We start from the raw sequence: 26,892 nt of genomic DNA on the forward strand, positions 1-26,892 counted from the left end.
ACACAAACTACATATTGGCGTGGCTACACACACGAATATCATTCCAGTGTTATCACAGAAATTCGGTTTATTTAACGTCTGCTATATTGTAAGCATAATGGACGATCACATAGAGTGTTTCTCATTCAGGAAACGTCTTTGAAGGTTGGTTTGTTGTGAGAATGTAGGTTTGTGCTTCGCGTAAGAAAAGGAAATTATGGGGTCTGGCCCACTCGTTGCTTATAGGGTGCCTAAGTGATGCAGCGTTCTCGGAATGCTATACAACAATTCAAACACATAACATCTGTTTTATTTCTAGGAATCCAATTGACAGTACTTAACTTTGGAGATTTACAGCTAGTAGTTGCAAACGAGGGGAGACAGGCAATATAATATAAAGTCCTTGATATGTTAACTGTTGGGGCAAGTTGAAACACGTCACTGATAACGAAAGTCCACGTTGCGGTGCCAATCTGAGCGTCCGAGGCTAGCAGGAGCGGCGTTTATATTCGCTTCTTCCAGGTGTTGCTCATGGCGCGGCGTGGTCCAACTCCGTGCACCATTGGCCGCCGTTTTCTCACCGCCCTCTCTGCTCTTGCGTTCCGCATATTCGTTCCGGCGCTTGTGGCTACGCCGGAACAGAAATGATTAGCAGCACATGTTCAATAGTGTAAATGCGCAAACCAGAGACTGCACGAGTTTTTGTTTCACATCCTCATCGAATATGTTCCTAAAGTTTTCGAAATTATAGAGGGTAGTGGAAGTCTAAATGCAAGTATCGATTGTATTTTCTGCTTTGTTGAGGTCATGAGCCAAATTCACACTAATGTTATTCACCGTATTCTGAAAGGGTATTGGAGTATCATCAAGAAGAATAGAAGAGAATCTTTGCAGAATTCGGTAATATTTAAATTGAGATGAGGTATTATAATTGTTTAGGAATTTACGCATTTCGTCTAAGTCATAGCGATGATAGCAAAACCAATATTTCTTTCATTAAAATGTACGACTCAGTCTGTATGTTTCCGCAATTTTCTTGTGTAGAATATCGCTTATTCTTTTCACTTACGTCATATAACAAAGAGAAGAATCATATTCTGTTTTTCACATGTCTAAATATAGTCTACGTTGTAATTATAACATGATTTGAAAATAACTTTCTATATGCGAAGTAACGCCCACACATCCACACTCCCACCCTATACCACCGTGAACTGCGGACATTGCTTTCGTGTGATGGCTTGCGTGTCCCATGGATACAGAAACACGTGCCAATGATGAAACCACAACCGTGGGGTATTTGTTGAGAGGCCAGACAGACGTATGTTACAGGAAGAGGGCCAGCAGCTTTTTCAGAAGTTGGAGGGGCAGTCTGGATGACTGACTGATCTGGCCTTGCAACAATCAATCCACGTGGCCTTGTTGTGTTGGTACTGCGAACGGCTGAAAGCAAGTGGGAATATTTTTCGCAAAGGCTTGCAGCTCTACTGTATAGTTAAATGAGTGTGGCAACCTCAAAGGTGAAATAGTCCGCAGATCAAATAGTGGCCCATTGGGATCTGCGTGCGGTAGCTACTTAGGACGATATCGTAATATGGAAAAACAATCATAGCAATCTACGCGTTGGAACGTGGTGTGTTAGATCTCTTAATTGGGCAGGTAGGTTAGATAATTTGAAAAGAGAAAAGGATAGCTTGAGGGTAGATACAGTGGGCCCAGTGAATTTAGGTAGTAGGATGAATGGGACTTCCGGTAAAGTGAGTAAAGTGCTATAATGCAGGAACAAGTAGAGGTGATGAAAGGGTAGATGTAATACTGAATAAGCAAATAGGAATACGGGTAAGCGTAGTGAACGCATGACAGTGGCCTAGTTCGATATGAAGCTAAAACCCACCACAGTAGTATACGTTTAAATGTCATCAAATTCCGTAGATGACGAAGAGATTGAAAAAATTCGTAATGAGATAAAATAAACCGTTCAGATAGTTAAAGGGGGGGGGGGCGGGGAAATTTAGTTTTGATGGAGGACCGGAATTGCATCGTGGGAAAAGCAAGAAAACGATAAATAGCAGATCTATATTAATACTTGTGTAACCTCTAGAATCTTGAATACAAACATGCAAACGCGCTTGCATTTTATCGTACGGTGCCAGATGTCAGTTTATGGTAAGGAGTTCCACGCCTGTTGCGTTTCGTCGGTCAATACAGGGCCAGTTAATGTCGGTTGTGGATGACGCTGGAGTGTCGTCCGATGATGTCGATATGTACTCGACTGGAGACAGATCTGGTGATCGAGCAGACCAAAGCAGCATGTCGACATTCTCTAGACCGTGTTGGGGTACAACAGCGATATGTGGTAAGGTGTTATGCCGTTGGAAAACACCCTCTGGAAAGCTATCCATGAATGGCAGCACAACATGTTAAATTACCGGGTTGACGCACAGATTTGCAGTTAGCGTGCGTCGGATAACCTCAAAAGCGCAGATGCTGACACACTAAATAACACACCAGACTGTACCCCAGATGTAGATTCAGTGTGTCTTTCATGCACACCCCGCGAGGTGCTGATAATGGCGTCTTTCTCGCCTTAAAGGCACACTTGACTAATGTCAGCTCACCACGTTCAGTCTCAAAGGCAACTAACGTTCACCACGATAGAGTATATTTAAGGTACATCTGATTTTCGTCCTCATAGTGGCGTTACTTGCACCACTCCTTTGCAACTGGCACGAAGTTTGAGTAGACATCATCTTTCAGATGTGGAACCACGCCTGCCAACTTTCGTTTACGTCGTAGAACTCCTTCTTGGTGCTGTAACACTTTTTATAACAGTAGCATTGGGCCATCGTCGAGAAAAATATGAGGGTGTTTTTCGTCGGCTTCAGAGCGAGTTAATTTGAGCTGAGATACTGAAACTGCTTGGAACTTCTAATCATTTAGCTAATGTACTAAATTAGCGTTGATCTGGTCTCCAAACAAAGATTTCTATTCATCTGGACGATAACGGTATTGATAATTTTAGATGTGGTACTTAAATAAGACTGGAGGTCATCTGCACAGAACGTAAGAAAAACATCGTTGGGGTCATTAAAAGACAAGGAGGATAACAGTGGGAGAAGTACGGAGCCCTGATGCACTACTGAGAGAACATACTTCTAAGACTTTCCTTTCCGTAAACAACACGCTGGTTGTTGTTACTCAAGTAGTTTCTCTGATATCTCTCGTCTTTGACGAAACTCAGTGGCGACAAGGAAAGAAGGCGCAGCCGTTGAGAACATTGTATGTCCGTTTTTATTTATGAGGATGAACTTTTCAGATTCTTAAATAGAGTCAGAGTATAATGTAATAAATAAAATCATTTCAATGAACTGTCTGGAAATTTGAGATCTCGCGTAACGCCGAGCAGTACGTTAAGGAGTATTATGTATTAATTAACACATTAAGATAAGGTAATATGCTTTGCTGCATCGTGTTGAACTGTTAAGTCTCAAATCACTGCGATGAATCAACGATGAATACATTATACTTTAAAAATTACGAGATACAGAAAGGAAGACGCGCAAGACGTTGGCGCAAGTGTAGGGACCAGAAGATGCTATAAGATAAAATGTTTACAAACGGTTCACATTATTTCGAAATTGGAATTAAGTTACCGATGGCACATTATGTTCGGATTGTCAAGCAGCCAGGTAACCGCAGAAAGCTTCATGTTGGCAGACCCTTGCACAACATTATACAGTAGGCACTATCATCCACTTAAGCGATCAGCATTCGTGACATATCCCCGTGAGAATGTCCTATTACCATTACTGTCACGTGGACGAGTAATCTTCTGATGCGTCATTTACGACAAAGCCTCACGGAGCATCAAGTTGATCTGACGCACAAGAGTCATTCCAAAAATATCCCACACCGCAATAGCTGTGTGTACCGCACGGCAGCGAGTACCTAAGTAATGAGGCGAGGCGGACAATGGTAGCGCGAGGTCTCCGGAGAGACTGTAGAGTTGGTCGTTTTGTTTCACTGCGTGCCGTGGTGACAGTCTCAGCATGTATTCCAGAGCGGAATGTCAAAACCTTTTGGCCTAGCAAGTACATTTATATGGGAACGTACCAAACGTAAGCATCTCGTTGTGGGATCAAACTGTGAAAAACGATAAAATGTTACAGTTTGCCATAGCATCAGTTGGAAATTACAAGTTATTGCTCAGTCTACCTGATGAAGTGTTCAGTCGTAAACTTGTGCGAGTACTTATACTGCACCTTAAACAGTCGAAGGCCATACAGTTCATGTCCTCGTGATCTTCAGTCCACGTAAGACTGGTTTGATGCAGTTCTCCGTGCTACTATTCTGTGAGAACCTTTTTATCTCTGCATAACATTCTTTTAACATGCTTATTGGTGGGCACTCTGAAAATCAGTGCCTACCAATTTTATATTAAAATTCTTAAAGCTTTTCAAATAAAACAAACGTTATTAAAATTCTGCATTTTTATTCTTCATGTCTCCGTTTTATTTATTAACATAGTCACCATGGAGACATGCACATTTCTCCCAACGAGAGAGCAATGTGTTTATACGGTCAGTATAGAAAGTTTGACTTGGTTGACGAAGCCACAACCTGACCTCTGCTTGCACCGTTTCATGACAAAATGGAGTCCACCGAAGTCTACATAAAGTTATGGGAAGATATGAAGAACAGATGTCACAAGTCGGGACTGTAGTGAGATTAACCGACGGCAGCGAACCAAAGACGTCGCGTTGTTGCAGATGTCATGTGTGGTCTGGAAGTGTCATGCTGAAGGCATGTGTGTACGAAGTCTTCGGAATCGAAACTCGAATTAAGCGCTCTGTTTCTCACGCAACGACTTTGTTACGTTACACACCGCCGTGTTACACGCTACAGTTCTAAATATTCTAGCGGTAGAGACCTTCAACTATGAAGACATGAATAATAAACATGTATAATGTTAATAAACTTGTATTTCATTTAAAAAGTTTGAAGCGTTTTTACGTAAAAAAACTCGGAGGCATTAATTATCAGCAGGACCTCGTGTTTATGACGCCCTCTTTCTCCTTAGCAAATCGTCAGGGTGTATCCGCAACATATCACATCTTGAGTCGTCCATATTGTGGTCTCAGTAATAGGATAACAATTAGCGTCAGTAGAAATACGTATGTCGGTAGAAATTTAAGTTGGAAACATGTTTTTTCTAGAATCTATGCAATATTTATTGTTTACTGTAGAAGCACAAAGATTTGCACAGTAAAGATATGTTTTTTCTTGTGCAGATGAATTTTTTGTTAGTTCTTAGTAGAAAACACGTAGAATTATACATTATGAATCAAACGCAAAGGGTAAACGGAGGCTGACATTTATTCGTCCTGTGGGAAATGTATATTAACGACAGACAGCATATCTTCAAATGTGCAAGGAACCACATTCAAAACTGAATACATACTAGGTGAACACGGTATTAGGTCACTGCTGCATACGCCGAGAGAAATTTAAGAAATAGTGCATTAACTAAAAAATGTTTGCCATCTTTTCCAGAACCTGATCTTTGTAATTTGCCTTGTAAATCTGACGAAAGTTTATTGGGTCACCCTATCCGCACCATATACGACCGCTGCACCGAACAAAAATGTCGTATATATATGTTGACTAAGCTCGTTTTGCATGAATGGGTGACAATTCGATATGCAAATCAAAACTGATGAAATACCGCAAGTAAAACGTCAAAATACAAAATAAATTTATTGGGCTCCTTAGAAGACACATAAATTGTTTAATGTACCTGCTCTACACCTTCACTCAGCTACAAAATAGTTTTAGCAGTTCAAAGGCATAGTTTGATGAGCCAAAACATTATGCCCATTGCCCACTGCAAAGCTGAATGCCACTTGGTGGCATTCTGGGTACGAGATTCAGAAAGGGAAAAATGTAAGAGGAGCGGTGACAAACATCGAATCCCTCACGCAGTATACTTACGCCTCAGCACACACCACGTTATCTTTAGACCACGCCCAGTCATTTTTTACACTGATACTGACGCCATGCTACTGCCCCAACGACGAATATCACTGAAATGTATCAACTGGGACCACAAGAAAATCGCCCACTGTCTCTGACTCTGCGGTGGTAGGCAGCATTAGTTGCAGCTACGGAAACAAGACCACCTACTCCAGTCGCTTCTAGGGGCAGCTCATGATATCTACCACCATATACTGATACGACCAGAACATATCGAGAGTAGCAACTTATAAGGACTGAAGCCAAACCCGGTGATTCACTCACTTACGCTGGATCATGAATGTGGCTACATATCGAAACTGAGAAAGGAAAAATATGATCGCTACTCTCCAGGTTAAAGATGTTTGTGCCTAGAGGACAACCAAGCATTTCCTTCGAAGTACTCAGCTAGAACCTTCGGTCCAGGACGGTAACGGAACCATCCAGTGAGCCTAATGGGAGAGGAAAAACTTCAGATCATGCCTTTGCTGAAACTTTGCGCCTATAGACGACGCTGTGTATGCAGTGCGTATTGCATTGATGGCTGAGCGGCTCCCTTGCTACCTTGCGGAGATACGTGAAGAGTGCAGGACAGAGGATACGACACCTGAAGACGTCGTGTCGGTACCCGGAACATCAGAAGCAGCACATGTGGAGGTCCCGACTATGTCCATGAAGCTTGAAACAGGTGCAAACCGTTGTTGCCACACACCTGATTTGCGTATATTTAAGGTCTCTATAGTAAGTAATTTACCTTTACTGCGCTGGAACAAAGATAAATGAGGGCTCTTTGAGAGTAATGAATACGATCCTTGACTGTGTGTTTAATTTTATCTGTGATTGACTTGTTATTCAGTTATTTGTGGAGTGCTGAAATATTCCAATTTGAGGCATGGTAGTGTGCAATTGAGTTTTTCAAAGAATGAGATCCGTTTTCTTTGCTATTTGGGAGAAGCTGTGTATAATAATTTATTAGGGAGATAAAGAGTGATGTTTTATTCTTTCTTTTTCTTATGATGAGCTATCGGTCTCTCAACCTTCAGAGTTTAATTTCTCAAAATCGATTTTCTTTGATTCATAGTAAAGTCTTGAATTGCACCTTATGCTACACAAAACAGCAGATTGTTTCTGATAAAAAGAATTTAGAGTAGATTTTTTTTATCTTTGGCTGCTACATCTGATGATTTGTATTTGCTTTCGAGAACATCAATACCCTTGACACTAAATAGCATGCTGAACATGAGATAAGCCACTTTCATTGCAGCACAGGTACTACCTTGCATTCTTGAGCAAACTGTGTGCTCAGAATTTTCAGGTGTCGTGCTACCAGGTACCTTCATTAATTTTCAGTGAACAGTGTTGGTGAGTTCAAAGATTTATTTTTGATGTATATCCGCTAGCACAATAGAAAAGCGGAAATACAAGTCCGAAAAGAATTTATTAATTTATTGGACTCACCAAAAAGAAACAGTGATACAGCATCCACAAGATCAACTGATTCGATCCCATCTGCGGATCGACACAAATACAAAATAACCAATAATAATAATAAAGACCCTACTCTTCACGGGGAGCGAACACAAACAGCTCTTCAACGTCAAGATCTTCGTGACTATACCAAAAGATCGGCCAGCTAGAAGAGGCGTCTGGCCATGGCTGCCTTTTGCTGGCAGTGTGCCGCCTTATAAAGCCCCTTGGTGGATTTGTCTGCCGGAACTATTTGCGATCACGTGCCTGGAGCAGCAAATAGTTCTTAGGCTAGCTGCGAACTCTGGTGAAGCTGTTTTGCAGGTTCCGCGAACAGGTAGCCCGGGTGGCCGTTGGTGGAGACCTGGTGGTGGGATGTGTAGTGTTATGGCCACCGGTAAGTCTTTGTTTTCCTGGTGAATATACACCCTGTGATTCAGGCATTCCGCGATGTTTGGATGTAGAGTGGGATGCCGATGCTGTAGGCGCTACGATGTCCTAAGTGTGCGGCCACAGCAATTTTCTCCCGAGTAGAGCAGTAATCTATTTCTTGGATGTTTTTAGCCTAACATTGCACTTCTTATTACGCTTCGTTCATAAAGTGCTTCGGTACTGAGTTTCAGTTACATGGTTTTCAATGAGCACACAGTTAGCTTCTTTTGGCATGTAATTAGATTCATTTCCTGTATTTAAAATTTTGTACTTCATGAAGTTTAAAGTTTTATTTCACTGCACTGTTGACATGCGCAACACAGGAACAATCAACCGTCACGTTTGCTCAGCAGTTGAATACGTTATCTAAAGAACATGTTACATATGAAGAATGTTTTCTAAATCTCTGTATTCATCAGTTACTACTAGTTATCCACCTTGAGCTGAATGCAATTTACTTAAAGAGAATTGTACGAGGCGAGTTTCGCTTTTATTTATAAAGCATCTTCCGTGGTTATTCTGCTAATTGTATACATACGTTTGTACATTTTTGGTTCTTTTGGATCAAAAACAGCGTTTTGTTTGTAAAGTTGATGTGCGAGTTACTTATGGTGTTTCTTTCCATATTCTGCTCCTTCCCTACTTGCTAGCATCTAACTCTGTTTTTAATCAAAATGAACCGAAAATGGACAAACGCATGTATCTCATTTGCTAAATAACCACGGAAGATTTCTTCTAAATGAAAGCGAAACGCGTCTGGTGTAATTCTCTCAAGACCGATAACCAATAGCACAGAAATTAACAGTTTCTGCGAAAGATGGCCACGGAAACAAACGCAACTATGTATACAGTTTTCTCTTGGGCAGACAATATTTTATAGAAAGCCTACAAATTTAACGAGAAGTTCTTAAAGTATCACCATCCCTTATCGTGGAACCATGCATCGATAGGGGTCATACCGAATGTTGGCAAAGATCTCCGAGCTTTGAAGAAGTATAGACGAATAAGTTGATTGCACCAAATCTTCAAGGTCTCCAAGACGGTGCATCTTAAGAGACTACACGATCAAGTCACTCCTGAGGAAATGTTAGACTAGGAGAATGTTAGACTAGGAGTTGTTGGGGTTTCGAAAGCGTCATCCAACCAGCCTTCAGCTTCAGCAATAAACAGAGCAGGAGTTCGACGCTCTGTAACACCACGAGTACTCCAGCCGTTCTTAGGTGCATCCTCGACGTTTCCAAATCGTTCGACAGTTATGGCACGACTGCCTGTTCTTCAAGTTACATAAGCGTGGGCTGCCATTATCATATGTCCGCCTTGTGTGCTCCTTTCTCGGCGGCAAGACTTTTTGTAAGGGCATTGAAGCTGAACTGTCCATATTTCGTCGTGCCACAGGGCTAGGACCTATTCTGTATAGGTACTTCATAGCTGATGCACCTAAGAACGGCCACGTACAGCTTGTTCTGCAGTGAAGGAACTGCGATCTTCACCTTCGGCATGAACGCCAACACTCAACAGCGTCGTCTGCGTCCCGCCTCTCACAATCCGCACCAGCACGTCGTTAAGCGGGGCATTATACTCAGCGCTAACAAGATACTCTCCACTCCAATCCCACAGCGTTGTCACCCATCGACAGCAAAGGCAGCCCTCTTCCACGAAGTGACACCGTACGATATCTTGTTTCACGCTACAGCGCCGTCATACCTAGAGGGAACTTACCCGAGACGTCAGGAACAAAGCTATCAGTGTCTCAGAAGGCTGTACCCGTTGAAGAATCCATCATCCACCCTACCACCGTTGCTAGGTATAATGTTGTACAAGCCGCCGCTCTGCCCTGTGCTGAAACGTACTGTCGTCGTGTGGCCCAAGCCACCGAAACACCTACTATAGACCTTACCCACAGCTCAGTTCCATGAAATGGCTGAGATTCCACATCTGACGGGTCGTTTTAGAGAGGGTTCCCGCATCTGATACACAATAAATGTCTATCCCACAATACGAAAAATATAGCAAGAACAAAACACCAAGCAGAATAGGCAGAAGCTACTCTCTCACGGTCAATTGGATGAACCAAAAGGTAGTTGACACAAAATAGGAGGAAAAGTATATAATTTTTGCGAACTCCAAAAAATAACTGGAGAATTATAGATGCCTCCGAGAAGGTTCGTCATATGGAAGGAATCATTACTGGAGAGATATAGGCCGGAAATTGGAAAATCTATTGACAAGAGAGATTTCCGTAAAGATTAGATAGATAAGTCCCGGCTTACCAGCTTCTCGAAAAATTTCCTAGCTGCTCAGGACATTCATTTTTCTTCGCTTTTACTTAGTCTCCTGAATTTTTATCCTATTTAGCCATCTAAAACACGAGATTACATAGTATATATAATTAATATATAAACGCAAAATTACAGAATAAAGTGCTCAAGCCGTCATATTTTTTCCCACGAAAGAGTATTGACAAACAGCAGGGCAAGTAGACTAGAAATTTTTGTAAAGCTGAGAAAATGTACAGCAGTAAGTCGCTAATAATCTGGTTATTTCAGATCTAGATTTCAGTCACTGTTTGGCTGTCATACGTGGGATAAGTTGCAAGTAAAGTCATCATGTCAGTATTTCATTTTACTCTCACACTCAGAGTTGACTGAAAAACTGATGTGGATAGTTTAATAGGGGCTATTTGTATAGACAAGCAACAGTGATGACTTGACTTTCGTCTTAACCCACTGATGATAGCCCCACACATTGGTTGAAATGTAGATCTGTTATAAACAGATTATTAGCGGCTGATTGCTGTAGATGTTCTCAATTTTATATAAATACAGCTGCTGAGCACATCTGTTTCATATGGAATCAGACAGACATTTCTGTATTATGCGTTAACACCATTTCTGTCATATAAGAATAAGCAAGAGATAAAAACGATAATATTCATAGGTCTGAAATGTACAGATTTTTCCCTGTAGTCTTAAGGAAATTAGCAATCAGTCTACAAAGACGGATGACTTAAGTAAGCAAGAAAAGATTCTGATTCAGGGAGGAAGTAATCCAAACTCTTCGAATTCTTCAAAAAGTCCGATCACTTCACAGGCAAATTTGAGACACGAAAACGATATGTCAGTTACATCAGCTTGTGGCATAGAACCGCACTCAGTTGTTAGGGGAATAATAAATGTTGTTTCTATACGGGATACCACTTATTGACGTTCAGAAATCTCCGAAGCGACGTAGACGACACTCAGACAAGTAATTTAATGTATGACACACCGGGCCGCGAATCTGAGGAAGTACCCCAAAAATGAATGACAAATGTTGAACATGTGACCTCAACAGGTGACGTACGTCGTCGCACGTGCATCAGTGGAGCCTATAGGTCTGTCGTATCCGATCATCCCAACCCAAGTAAAATATTGGCGTCTTTGAGGCTGCGGGACCTACGTGCGCTACTTTACCGCATGTGGCACAGGGTTCCATGCTTGTCTCTGACAGGCAGTAATTTTTTGCTTTGCATTAGACAATTATCTTACACCGAGGTAAGATTTAGTATTTATTTCACCGGTCTTACGCTCTCCTCTGGTTATTTACAAAGTAATGTACAAAAAAATATAACGCATTGCGTCACAAGTACGTAGGTACAAGCTTCCGCATTAAATCGATAGCGGTAAATGACCTATCTGTTCTTTAGTACATAAAGTCTCTAAACAAAAACAGTTAAGGGAGGAAAGGAAAGAACCAGAAAATTAGCTTTTGCTTGGTTGCACCGAGGACAATAATTTCTTAACTTCTACGATTACACAGACCACAGTTACAAAAGGTCTTCGAAATCAGAGTAATCTAGTGGAGCTGCCTACTACCGGTTAGGGTAGGGTAGACCAGCCCATTCGCTACACGTACGGCCAGGTACGTCACCTTGTGACGTCATTTGTCGCCCACTTTTGGGATATTTCCCAATGTTTGCGGCCACCGAATTACTTTTAGACTCCAGAATTAGATTTTCACTCTGCAGCGGAGTGTGCGCTGATATGAAACTTCCTGGAAGATTAAAACTGTGTGCTCGACCGATACTCGAACTCGGGCAAGTGCTCTACCATCTGAGCTACCAAAGTACGACTCACGCCCGGTCCTCACAGCTTTACTTCTGCCAGTATCTCGTCTCCTACCTTCCAAACTTTACAGAAGCTCTCCTGCGAGCTTGTGTAAAGTTTGGAAGGTAGGAGACGAGATACTGGCAGAAGTAAAGCTGTGAGGACCGGGCGTGAGTCGCGCTTCGGTAGCTTAGGTGGTAGAGCACTTGCCCGCGAAAGGCAAAGGTCCCGAGTTCGAGTCTCGGTCGGACACACAGTTTTAATCTGCCAGGAAGTTTCATACTTTTAGACTATTTCTCTACCATTCCACTACAATTCCACTCAGGAACAGCGCGCGGGAAAAACTAACACCACCTAAATTTTCTGTGCGAGCTCCGGTTTCTCTTATTTTATTACGATGATCACTTCTTTGTACGTAGGTCGGCGCCAACAAAATATTTTTGCAATTAGGGAAGAAAGATGGAGATTCCGTGACAACATCTCTCCGAAGCGAAGTCGTCTTTGTTTCAAAGATTACTACCCACCTCGCTTAACATATCCGTGACACTCTCTCCCCAAATTTTCCAATAATACAAAACGACCTACCCTTCTTTGAACATTTCTTTCTCGAAAAACAGAATATAATTCTACTCTTAGTTATATGACATACGTTAAAAGAATAAGCTATATTTTACACGAGAAAATCGCGGAAAGAATGAGTCATTGACCATACACACTTATTCGTGCATTTTAATGAAAAAATATTCGTTTTGAGATCATCGCTATGACTTAAACGAAATGCGTAGAATTCCTAAGCAATTTTGACATCTCACCTCAAATTAAATTGAACTGAATTCTGCGAAAAATTCTCTTATATTCTTCTTGATGGTGCTCCAATACCCTTTCAGAATACGGTGAATAAGATGCGTGTAAATTTGGCGCATGACCTTAACTAAGCAGGAAATACATTCGATAGTGGCAGGTAGACTTCCAGTACCCTCTATACTTTCGAAAAATTAGGAACATACACTCCTGGAAATTGAAATAAGAACACCGTGAATTCATTGTCCCAGGAAGGGGAAACTTTATTGACACATTCCTGGGGTCAGATACATCACATGACTACACTGACAGAACCACAGGCACATAGACACAGGCAACAGAGCATGCACAATGTCGGCACTAGTACAGTGTATATCCACCTTTCGCAGCAATGCAGGCTGCTATTCTCCCATGGAGACGATCGTAGAGATGCTGGATGTAGTCCTGTGGAACGGCTTGCCATGCCATTTCCACCTGGCGCCTCAGTTGGACCAGCGTTCGTGCTGGACGTGCAGACCGCGTGAGACGACGCTTCATCCAGTCCCAAACATGCTCAATGGGGGACAGATCCGGGGATCTTGCTGGCCAGGGTAGTTGACTTACACCTTCTAGAGTACGTTGGGTGGCACGGGATACATGCGGACGTGCATTGTCCTGTTGGAACAGCAAGTTCCCTTGCCGGTCTAGGAATGGGAGAACGATGGGTTCGATGACGGTTTGGATGTACCGTGCACTATTCAGTGTCCCCTCGACGATCACCAGTGGTGTACGGCCAGTGTAGGAGATCGCTCCCCACACCATGATGCCGGGTGTTGGCCCTGTGTGCCTCGGTCGTATGCAGTCCTGATTGTGGCGCTCACCTGCACGGCGCCAAACACGCATACGACCATCATTGGCACCAAGGCAGAAGCGACTCTCATCGCTGAAGACGACACGTCTCCATTCGTCCCTCCATTCACGCCTGTCGCGACACCACTGGAGGCGGGCTGCACGATGTTGGGGCGTGAGCGGAAGACGGCCTAACGGTGTGCGGGACCGTAGCCCAGCTTCATGGAGACGGTTGCGAATGGTCCTCGCCGATACCCCAGGAGCAACAGTGTCCCTAATTTGCTGGGAAGTGGCGGTGCGGTCCCCTACGGCACTGCGTAGGATCCTACGGTCTTGGCGTGCATCCGTGCGTCGCTGCGGTCCGGTCCCAGGTCGACGGGCACGTGCACCTTCCGCCGACCACTGGCGACAACATCGATGTACTGTGGAGACCTCACGCTCCACGTGTTGAGCAATTCGGCGGTACGTCCACCCGGCCTCCCGCATGCCCACTATACGCCCTCGCTCAAAGTCCGTCAACTGCACATACGGTTCACGTTCACGCTGTCGCGGCATGCTACCAGTGTTAAAGACTGCGATGGAGCTCCGTATGCCACGGCAAACTGGCTGACACTGATGGCGGCGGTGCATAAATGCTGCGCAGCTAGCGCCATTCGACGGCCAACATCGCGGTTCCTGGTGTGTCCGCTGTGCCGTGCGTGTGATCATTGCTTGTACAGCCCTCTCGCAGTGTCCGGAGGAAGTATGGTGGGTCTGACACACCGGTGTCAATGTGTTCTTTTTTCCATTTCCAGGAGTGTATTTTATGAGTATGTGTCCACCCGGCCTCCCGCATGCCCACTATACGCCCTCGCTCAAAGTCCGTCAACTGCACATACGGTTCACGTCCACGCTGTCGCGGCATGCTACCAGTGTTAAAGACTGCGATGGAGCTCCGTATGCCACGGCAAACTGGCTGACACTGATGGCGGCGGTGCATAAATGCTGCGCAGCTAGCGCCATTCGACGGCCAACATCGCGGTTCCTGGTGTGTCCGCTGTGCCGTGCGTGTGATCATTGCTTGTACAGCCCTCTCGCAGTGTCCGGAGCAAGTATGGTGGGTCTGACACACCGGTGTCAATGTGTTCTTTTTTCCATTTCCAGGAGTGTATTTTATGAGTATGTGAAACACAAACTCGTGCAGTCACTGGTTTGCCGAATGTGCTGCTAATCATTTCTGTTCCCTCATAACCACAAGTGCCGGAACGAAGATGCGGAACGCTAGAGCAGAGAAGGCGTTGAGGAAACGGCAGCCAATGGTGCGCGGAATAGGACCACGCCGTGCCAAGAGCTGCACCTGGAAGAAAGAAATATAAGCGATGCTCGTGGAAGCCTCAGACGCTCAGATCGGCCCCGGATCGAGGACGTTAGTTATCAGTGACATGTGTCAAATATCCAGAACAGTTCACATATCAAGGACTCAAAATTATATTGCCTGTCGCCCCTCAACTACTACTTGTAAATCTCCAGAGTTAAGTATTATCAAATTGCTTCCTGGAAATAAAACTACTAAGGTTATTTCTTTGAATTCCTGTATAGCATTCCGAGAACGCTGCATTCTTTAGGCACCCTATAGACAACGAGTGGACAAGACCCCACAACTGGCGACGAGTCTACAAACAGACCTACAGGTCAACGGGAACGAGATTTTTTTTTCCTGGCACATTAATTCTCTCTTGTCGCATATTGCTTTAACAGTTTCCTGTTTGCCTTGTGAACTGCAGGGTAAAGACGTTGTGCAGGTGTAGATATGCATCACTAAAGAAGGAAAGGTAGGATATTAACTTTAGATCAAGGAGAACCAGTACGGAAATAATGTAGAACGTTATGTAGATAATTGGCGTCTCTTTTCTCTTCTTCCGGCAGCAGGACAACCTTTAGATTTGTGTGATTTATCTTGTAACCGAAATGTAACGGATTCCTTTTGCTACTCATGTGGATGACTTCGCACTTTTCATTATTTAGAGTCGATTGACACTTTTCATGCCATACTGATATTTCGTGTAACTTATTTTGCAATTGATTCCCATATACTGATGACTGTACTAAACCGAAACCGTAAATGACAGTATCATCAGCAAACGATTTAACCCTGCTGTTCTGTTCGGGTCTATATGACCCGAAACGAATATGAACGTTATTTTACATTATGTAAATACCAATATATATTTATGAAACTTTGTGACTTTGTCTGAAAATGGATGAGCAGCATGTGTTTTAAAAGGTTTTAAAAAAGTTTAAGAAGTTTGGGCTTCAACTGTAATAGTTGCATATGTAATGTTCGGGTCATAATGACCCGACACAAATATGTTTAGTGTAACTCGTATTTATTTCTAAAATCTGGAAATGGCGAAAATTATTTTTGTTGTGTTGTGTGGGAATAGTGACTGCATCATTCCAACTTACTCTCAACAATCACCTAAAGCTCCATGCGTTCACAACAATGGGCTTGTTTGTTGCTTTCCCCAGGAAATAATAATTGGCAGTTCTCAATAATTGGAATGCTTTGTTTCTGCCCAGTTTGACTTGTGACACCATGGCGATGAGACCATTGAATGATCGTGAGTTGGAAGAAATAGTAAATGCCTCACCAGATGAAGGATCACTTTCTGAGTTTGAAGATCACATCAGCAATGCATCTGAAAGCGAGTGTTCCGATGACAGTTACGACAGTCCACAGCCCATACAAAATAGTGTAGAGACTTTTCTTTCTAAAAATGGGAATATAGAATGGCAGTTGCATCCACCAGCACAACATGGTCGCCTACCAGCTTCGAACATCATCAAGAGTACCCCAGGAGTTACCAGGTATGCAGTCAGCAGAATATCTGATGTAAAATGTTCATTTGAAGCAGTATTTCACACAGCGCTTCAAAATGAAATAATAGAGATGACAAATATTGAAGGGCAGCGAGTTTATGGTGAACAGTGGACAGATATTGATGGTTCTGTTTTCCATGCATACTTAGGACTCTTACTCCTAGCGGGTGTATATCGATCTCATGGGGAGTCTACAAAAAGTTTGTGGGATAAAGATACTGGGCGAAACATATTTCGAGCAACCATGTCTCATGAAACATTCTGTAAGATATCACGTGTCCTGCGATTTGACAAGAAATCTACTAGAGAGGAAAGACGACGTACTGACAAACTTGCCGCAATTCGTAGTATTTGGGAGAAGTGGGTAGAGGTCCTTCCTAAACTGTATAATCCAGGAGAAAATGTTACTGTTGACGAGCAGTTAGTAGCATTTAGAGGTCGCTGTCCATTCAAGCAGTATATCCCAAGTAAACCGGCAAAATATGGGATCAAAATATGGACCATGTGTGACAGCAAAACTTCATACGTACTGAAAGCCCAAATTTATACAGGAAAGGTGAGTGGAGCGGCACCAGAAAGAAATCAGGGAATGAGGGTGGTATCTGATCTCACTTCTGAGTTACGTGGTCAGAATATCACGTGTGACAACTTTTTTACGTCGTACAATTTGGGGCAGCTGCTTCTGAAAAGGAAATTGACTATGTTGGGAACTATACGGAAAAATAAGCCGGAGCTTCCACACAAAATGACCAACAAGGAGGTACACAGCTCTTCATTTTACTTCACAAATGACACTACTGTGGTTAATTATATTCCTAAGAGACACAAGAATGTTGTACTTATGAGCACTCTCCACCATGATGCGGAAATCAGTGACAGGGCTGATAAGAAGCCAAAAATGATTTTGGACTATAATTCAACCAAAGGTGCTGTAGACACGCTTGATCAGTTATTAGGTACATATACATGCAAACGAAAAAGTAATAGGTGGCCAATGATAGTTTTCTACAATATTCTTGATGTTTCTGCTTATAATGCATACGTTTTGTGGATTTCGGTTGACCCTAATTGGAATGCAAGCAAATTGACTAGAAGGAGAATATTCTTGGAGGAACTTGGAAAGTCACTGATAAAAGAACATATTGCATCAAGAACGCATTTCCCAAGAACAGAAGATTCTTTGAGAATGGTCACAAGCATCCAAAACCCGAATGATGTGGGTGGTGTGTCAGAATCGGTAACAACAAGAAAATCTACAAAACGTGCACGCTGTAAGTTCTGTCCATCAAGTAATGACAATAAAACAAACATGGTGTGTGGAAAATGTAGTAAACATATTTGCAAGAAACATGTAACCTACTTGTGTCCACAGTGCAAGCAGTAAGAAAAGAACTGTAGTATTTTATAAGATGATTGTATTGAAAATTCTGTTGTTTCAAATTTATGTGAATACTTGTGCCTAAACTACAATCAGTAAGAAGAGAGGATTCTAAAGTTGTAGTGCTTTCTATGTTGGAATGTAATAAAAAAACTGTAGTGTGTTCTGTACTGTAGTGTGCTCTAAGATGAATATCTGTAATGACAACTGTCTGTTGTTAGAAAATGTCAATACTTACGTCTAAACTGTCAACAATAAGAATAGAAGTATGGAAAAACTGTAGTGCTTTCTAAGTTGAATGCCTGTAATGGAAACTGTCTGTTGTTTCAAATTTATGTGCATATTTAAATGAAAAATATCCCTCAATAAAGTTGTATGCATTGTTATTATTATTATTATTACCATTATTATTATTATTATTATTATTATTATTATTACTAACAAGGTACTGGAATAGAACAACAATGTCGATAGCTAAAACTGTACCAAAATTTATGTTTCTAAAGCATTTTGATATGTCGGGTCATATTGACCCGAACAGTATATATGTCAAGTAAAAGTGAACAGAACAGCAGGGTTAAAATGGCTCTTCAGATTGTCTCCAAAATAATTTGTATGAATTATTAACAGCAGAGGGCCTGTAACACTCCTTGGGGAACGCCAGTTATCGCTTCTGTTTTAGTAGATGATTCTCTGTGATTTCTACGAACTGTGCGAAGTGTGACCTGACAGGAAATCACGAGAATGGTACAACTTAGACGATCCTGCATAGGAAGACAATTTGTTTAGTTGCTCCTTGTGAGAAACAGTGTCAAAAACTTTCAGTAAATCTGAAAATACGGAATCAGTTCGTCGTCCCCTGTCGACACCAAGCATTACTTCGTGAGAAGAAGGAGCTATTTGTGTTTCACAAGAATGATATTTTATGAATCAGTGTTGACTATTTGTTAATAAATCATTTATTTCGAGGTAATTCATAATGTTCGAAGACAGTGTTTATGTACCAAAATCCTAATGCAAATCGACATTGGAGATATGGGTGGGTAATTCAGCGGATTACTCCTATTTCCTTTCTTGGATAGTGTTGAGATTTGTGCAACTGTCCAGACTTTAGGTACGGATCTTTAGACGAGCGAGCGGTTGCATATGATTACTAAATTCGGAGCTACTGCATCAGCATACTCTGAAATGAACCTGGTTGGTATGCAATCTCGACCGAAGGTCTTGGCTCTAATAAATGATTTAAGCTGCTTCGCTACACCGATGACATCTTCTCCCTGGTTACTCACGTTAGCAGTTATTCTTGATTCGAATATTTACTTTGTCTTCTTTGTTGAATGAATTTCGGAAACCCGCATTTGCTAACTCCAGTTTAGTGGTAATGTCTTTGGTAACATTACCATGCATACTCTGTCCTAATACGAAAAATCGTTCTGCTGTGTTACCCAAAAAGATTTAGTTGTTTTGTTACCTAAGTTACGATGTTACCTAAGCTGCGATGAAGAGCTGCGATGAATTCTCGGTTGTTTTAAAGTATGTGTTATAATACACTACTTTATAATACACAGGTATATTCCACTTCGCAATAACGATAACGATACGCAGAATTATCCAGGAGAGTTGCTTGTAAATAATTCTCCAGCCTGTTCAAACATAAGTGGTAGGAATATGAGTGTTAGTGGTGTTACTATCAAAAGGGGTATCGTATGGCATATTAAGCAAAATTTGTGATTCGACTGAGGACGTTTTGTTAGGAAGAAGGCATGATGGAGAGTCAACTACGAATGTAGAAGTAATTTCGAGTGTGGCCCTGGTATGTTGCATCCTATATTGTTAACGTTGTATGACAGTGAAGATAGTATTTTAGTAACCTGAATCTTTTCGAAGAAATGTAGTTATCTGTAATGAAATACTATCTGAGAAATGCTGCACAAATGTTCAGTTACAACTTGATTAATTTCAAAATGCTGAAGAGATTGATAACTTATTGAAACGATCAGAAATGTGTAACTGTGTACTTCACAAAACTAAAACGAGCTATCTTATGCCACAACGTGAATTGGAATCCGTCAACTCATACAAAACATGGACGTGTCAACTTGTAGGGATATGAATTGGAATGACGACGTAGGCTCATTTGTAGGTAAAGCATAGGGTAGAGTTCGGTTTATTGGCAGAATGGTAGGGAAATGCAGTCAGTATACATAGGAGACTGCATACAAAACACCCGTGTGACCCATCCTAGAATATTGCTCAAGTCTGTGGAACTTGTACCAAGTAAGGCTGACAGAGGACATTCAACGAAAAAGAGAAAGACAGCACTGATGGTCGCAGGCTTGTTGACCAGTGGGAGGGTGTCACGAAGATGCTGATGAAAGTAAACTGGCGGACGCTTGGAGATGGAATGAAAATAACTGGAGAAAGCCTAGTTAGTAAGTTTCAAAAACCAGTTTTAAATAATGAATCTAGAAATATACTAAAACCCTGTACACATCGATCTCGTAAGACAGCTAAGTCAGTTCAGACTAATTTCAGCGGCCACTGCGGCCGAAGCATACATCCATCCTGCGCTCCATACATGAATGAAACGGGAAGAAATCCTATCAGCTGGTGCTGTGGAAAGTGCCATCTGCCATGCACTTCACACTGGTTTCCACAGGATGGATGTAGACGTATACTGCGCAGACGTAGCAGCAGGATTGGGAGATTAAGCTACATTAAAAACAAGTCACCTGTAAAGGTTGAACCAGAACTCCACCGACAAAATTTCGGCGTCTGCTGAGGGAAACTGTCTGGGTATTTTGGTATTAGGGACCCATGGTCTCCTGTCCCACGTTACGAGGTAGTAATGCAATTATGATAATAATGAGATTATGACTTAATTTGCTTTGAAGGCAGAATTATCTTTGTTTCTGTGGAAATACATTCAAAACAGTGAAAAAGCCCGTAATACGAAATTACCAAAACATAGTAACACGAAAGGATCCAGTAATTTACGGCCGCCTGTACAGAGATGCAGAACTTCCGTTACGTGTTTGCTGTCGCTACGGAAACAGTTGAGCATATCGTTATGGTGCTGTTTTTCCGTTATATTCATTGAATCCATAGATAAGATATCCTTATCGTGCGGTATTTCATTAGTAAACTTGTCACTACTGTTGTGTATAACGGTAAACGTACAACTAGCAATACCTGGAAAATTAACCTCAGACTGGATCGGGCCTACTGAGTTCAAGCTTGAGGAACAAGAGAGAATTAGGTCCTACTGTTGTCAGCAGTAAGTACGGCGAGCGAATGGCCCAAGGTCGTTTCCAAACAGGACACACAACACATACCGTCGACGTTTTCACTGTTGTGTTGAAATTTTAAATGCAATATCGCTAGAAGGGATAAGAAATGAAAGGAAATATAATCACTCTATAGTAAACCACTGGATACCACGGGCCCCTTACACCAAAATACTTGGGCATTTCCCTGGACAGCCGAAGTTTTGTCGGTGGAGATCAGGTTCACACAGTACACAAGCTAAATGGCCCTTTCGTTCGAATACAAATGCATCTTACCTGCCTTTCTTGTACCACATACTGACCCACGTGTATAGATCAAAATTTATTTTGAAGTATTCTGTGTCGAGTAGAAGAGATACGACTTTTCAAAAATCCGTCTTCATAATTCTATTTGAATGTTTTCCATTGTATTTCCTGAAGATCTAGTCGCAAGTAAACATAAAAAAATAAAAAAAACTGCCCGACAGAAAAAAAACATGATCTCTTCCGATATTAGAAACTTTGACATCTTGTTCGGACATCTGCAGTCCAGCACACCCACCGCCGCCTCCATTACAGACGGCCCCGTTCCACACTACGCAAAGAGAGGCCTGGATGATCCCTCGGCTCTACTACCTGTCGGGCAAGTCGAGGAGTTCGGACGAGCGCATTAGCGCACCCTTTCTCGACCTTTTCTCGGTGCAACTTTCATTGGGTGGAGTTTACAGGACATCTTCAAACTCGCTATCCGACTATGATGTAATGTAACTGAAATCTTCGTATCTCCCAACCTTTTCCAAGTGTATTAGCTCCTCTTGTTTTTCATGAACAGATTTTAAGTATTACTAGCTGATATTTCCTGCAGAACTCAATTAATCTCTTCCCTCTCTCGTTCCTCCTACCAAGCCCACATTTCCCGCAACTCTTTCTTCTACTCCCTCCCTTACAACCGCATTCTAGTTCCGCATGACTGTCAGGCTTTCGTCTCCCTTTACTGTACTGCAATCTGTTGAAAGAAAGCAGTAGCAGAACTGATCGAAATCAATCCAGGGTTCTCTTAATAATAAAGAAAATAATCGCCAGCCAAATTAGGAAAATTTGTACCAAGTGCTGTTTACAAAAACAATTAACTATTGGTGTTTACCTTTCTTTGTACTCAAATAGTATCTTTGCGTGGGACATGAGGCGGAAGTAGACCTTAGAAAGCAATAAACCAGTGCTTCGGGGTGAATATTTCTGGAGGAGTATTACAACGTTTTATCAAAAACTGGCTCACAGTAGCACTCACTATCTAAATAACAAAGCAGCGAGGTAATGATCATTACAAGTACATGATTTACTTACGATGGAGCACTGTCGACTTGGGCACTGTGTTCTTGTATCAGTTTCATCGTCCGAAAGTAGTGTCATCGAAATAGTTCAAATGGTTGAAATGGCTCTGAGCACTATGGGACTCAACTGCTGTGGTCATCAGTCCCCTAGAACTTAGAACTACTTAAACCTAACTAACCTAAGGACATCGCACACAGCCATGCCCGAGGCAGGATTCGAACCTGCGACCGTAGCAGTCGCACGGTTCCGGACTGCGCGCCTAGAACCGCGAGACCACCGCGGCCGGCCTCATCGAAATAGTTTTCAGATAAATATATTACTTGTGCTCACTATTATTATACCCACAACGATATAAATTATTTAGTTTAGTTTAGTTATTAAGTTTAAATGGAAAATGTGATACCTGTCCGCAGTACAGTTCGAATAGTTGTAGCGGTTTCTTATTAAAGATCACAAATGTTGAGAACTGGTAAATGCACTTAGTTAGTGCTGTTGCCGTAATAAGAAATTTAAATGTGACTCAATAATGAGCATAAGGACCCAGAAACTAATCTGTCAATAGACACAGATCAAGACTGAAAATTTTATTCATTACACAATATGGAAAACATTATCAGCTATATATACATGAATTTATAATCACTGTTACTTTCTGCTTCGTGACCTGCACTGTAAGAAATCCTTTTGCCGGCCTCTCAAGGTCTCATAGCCAGTAACTATAATGAACTATCAAAGTTTTTGCAAGTAACTGTAACACTGAGCTGAGATTTCAATACGAAGAATCTTTAAGCTATATACTTTAAATCTTCGCTTGGCAACTGTACATTGGTTGAAATTTTAACTAGCTTCTTTTGGAAAACACATGGAGTTCTACAAAACAGACTCAAAGAATAATTATGTAATTTACTACTCCAGAAATTTTATTAAGTGTAGTGAAAGCTTACTGAAATGACTTTTCAGCTCAACAAAATAGATTACGAGTACTTGGAAATATCGCAGCTGTTGGGATAGGACCTTATCTAGGTAAAGGATAAAATACGGATGCTCAACAAAATTTTAATGAACACACACTTATTATTGGCAAAGGAACTGCATAACTGGTCCATGAAATTATATAGTACGCATCTGTATTGCCACGTGTGTATTCAAAAAAGGCGGCAAAAGTATCCAAGTCTCATTGCTGAGTAACAAGCTCTGAAAAATCTCTTCTCAGAGTCGGACTTTCGTTGTACGGAGATAACTAAAGAATGCCATGAATAATAAGCAATATTAGATCCACATCCGCGTCTATATTGTACAGTGACCGAAAAACTCGCAACCCTCAGTGATTAACATTGCAAGGTCACGGGTTAATGTAAGCGCGAAATAGTCATTGCAGTGTGAAATGCTGGTACATTAATGACCTGTGTAGTCGTCAGAATGTTGCATGCAAGCATACTAACATGTACACATTGAGTTGCTTAGGTGCCGGATGTCAGTTTTTTAGATGGAGTTCCGTGTGTGTCTCGCTTGGTCGGTCAGTATAGTGGCGGTTAATGCTGATTGTTGGTGGTGCTAGAGTTGTCGTCCGATGACGCCCCACGTATGACTGATTCGAGACAGATCTGCTGACTGAGCAGGCGAAGGCAACATATCGACACTCTATAGAGAATGGTAGGTTACAACATCTTTATGTGAGCGAGAGTTATCCTGTTGGAAAGCACCCCTGGCAATGCTGTTCATGAATGGCAGCCCAACAGAGCGAATGACCAGATTGACGTACAGATTTGTTGTGAGTGCGCGTGGGGTAACCACCAGAATACTCCTGTTCTCATACGAAATCGCACACCTACCAAAATTCACGGTATAGATGCTTTGTCTCTAGCACGTAGACAGGTTATTGCAGATTCTCAACTAGCTTCCTCCTAATCAAAACACGGCCACCTTTGTCACCGAGGCAGAACCAGCTTTCAACGAAAAACACAACAGACCTCCACCTTGCCCTCCAGTGATCTCTCGCTTGACACAACTGAAGTGACAAATGGAAGTGGTTTTAGGTCAGTGGAATGTACGCTTAAGAGAGTCTGACTCGGAGCTGCCCTTGAATTAACCGATGCGTAACAGGTCGTTGTGTCTCTGCTGTACCAGCTGCCGCTCAAATTGCTGCTGCAGATGCAATACGTGAGAGCCATACACCGATCTCTCGGCAGTGCCACAGGGCCATCCAGAGACCCGTCTGCTTGCGACCGTACGTTCACAAGACTACCGCTGCCAGGCGTCATGTACAGTAGCTACTTTCCAGCCAAGTCTTTCCGCAGTAGCGCAGAAAGAGCGTCCACCTCCTCGTAACCCCATTACACGACCTCGTTCAAACTCAGTTAGGTTTTGACAATGGCGTCTTTGTAGGCTTAAAGGCATTCTTGATTAACATCAACTCAGCACGTCCGACACCGAAGATAACTTAAATATCATTATTTTTAAAATTAGACCTATATATCAATGAAATTCACATAAACCGACACAGGTAATGAATATAACATTTATAAAGATGTTTCATCAAAGAGTTTGATGATACAGATTCACACTTATTAAAAACAGACACAGCTTTTAAATAAGATAGATATAGGTAATGTCGACAGTAGTGTTACAGATAGATTGCTAACCACAGGGACCTGGATTCGATTCCTGGACGGACTGGAGATCTTCTACTGCTCGGAGACTGTCTGTTGTGTTGTCCTCAGGCACTTGGCCTTCTACTGTTGAGATGGCTGTATAGGCACATCCCTTAAGCCAATAATAATAATAATAATAAAAAGAACAGGCTACCTTTGGTACCCTGATAACATGTGCCCTATCACCCTGTCCTTTGTTTTTAATTTATCTACACGTATATCCTCGCCAGTTCCGCAGAGAATCTCATCATTATGAAACTTCCTGGCAGATTAAAACTGTGTGCCGGTCCGAGACTCGAGCTCGGGACCTTTGTCTTATGCGGGCAAGTGCTCTACCAACTGAGCTACCCAAGCACGACTCACGCCCCGTCCTCACAGCTTTACTTCTGCCAGTACCTCGTCTCATACCTCCCAAACTTACCAGAAGCTCTCCTGCGTTCGAGTCTCTGTCCGGCACACAGTTTTAATCTGCCAGGAAGTTTCATATCAGCGCACACTACGCTGCAGAGTGAAAATCTCAATCTCATCATTTCTTGTCAGTCCACCTAATTTTTGGGACCATTCTGCAGCACTATTTCTAAAACCTTCTCTTCTTCTCAGCTTTCCCCCACAATCCATGACCCCCTTCCGTATTATGCTACCTTCCAGTCGTAAATCCTCGGAAATTTCTTACTCAAAATAAGGCATATATTTGATTTATTTGGCAGAAATGCCATTTTCGTATTTGCTAATCCGCTTTTTATGCCCTCCTTGCATCGTCGCCATGCGTTATTTTGTCTACCAAGGTAGCTAAATTCTTTCACTTTCTCTACTTCTTGATTGCAAATTTTGATGTTAATTTTATTGCTATCTGATTTTTCTGCTACTCCTCACAGCATCATCAATGGGGGTGTGCTTTCGCACAGTAGCCCTGTTATAATTTTTCGGCTAGTTCGTCTCGTTTGAGCCCAAAGTTGTACTTATACTTAATGTCATAACACAACTTGGCAATGCCAGATGGTGTAAAACACTCTGGGAAGATGCACTTACTTGGACTTTATCAAGCACTCGTATTGTATCTTCTAAACTTAAGCATTAATAGCTACTCGAAACATTTGTTACTGTATGTGGGCTTCAGAAAGCGAAATGAGGATTTGACTTTGTTGCATACATGTGAGCAATAGCAGATTTTTCTCTTTTATCACGTCCATTGATACAATACGATTTGAAACAGCAGTTCCCATAACAATTGTTGCAGGAATGACGATATGAATTGCTCGTTAAGGTATTAAACGGGAGAAAGTACTAATAAAAGTAAAATATGCTAAAACTGAAACTTATATGTTCTAATTTTCTCTGAAAATATCTTAAGACATGCAACCCTACATAGTAAATTAACTAACAAATTCTTTATTACATGATAGCCGGCGTCACTAACAATATGATAAAGAAAACGATTTTCGAGACAAACGTTCAAAAATACAGTATTAATCCTAAACCTCGGATACAATAAAGTAAACGATATCGTGTGTATAAAGTGGCCAGTTTAAGGAATTATTGAGGAGCACTGAACGGTGTTGATGTCTTAGAGGAGTACCCAGTTTGGCTACACTATAACCCATTTTAGTATGAATAGAGTAATTGACATATTGAATGAAGGAGAACTGCTTCATACGTTTAGGAAGAGCGCTACTTACATTAACAGTTTTAGGGACGAAACGTTCCCCGAATGGGGGACTCCCGGCCCGCAATGTCGTATGCTCAATTCGTTTCCAGGGGCGAAATGGACAATACTATTTTACTTTCAGTTTCCACAATGAACA

The sequence above is a fragment of the Schistocerca nitens genome, chromosome 1 (genome assembly GCF_023898315.1).
Source record: "Schistocerca nitens isolate TAMUIC-IGC-003100 chromosome 1, iqSchNite1.1, whole genome shotgun sequence".
In the NCBI taxonomy this organism is placed as follows: Eukaryota; Metazoa; Arthropoda; class Insecta; order Orthoptera; family Acrididae; genus Schistocerca; species Schistocerca nitens.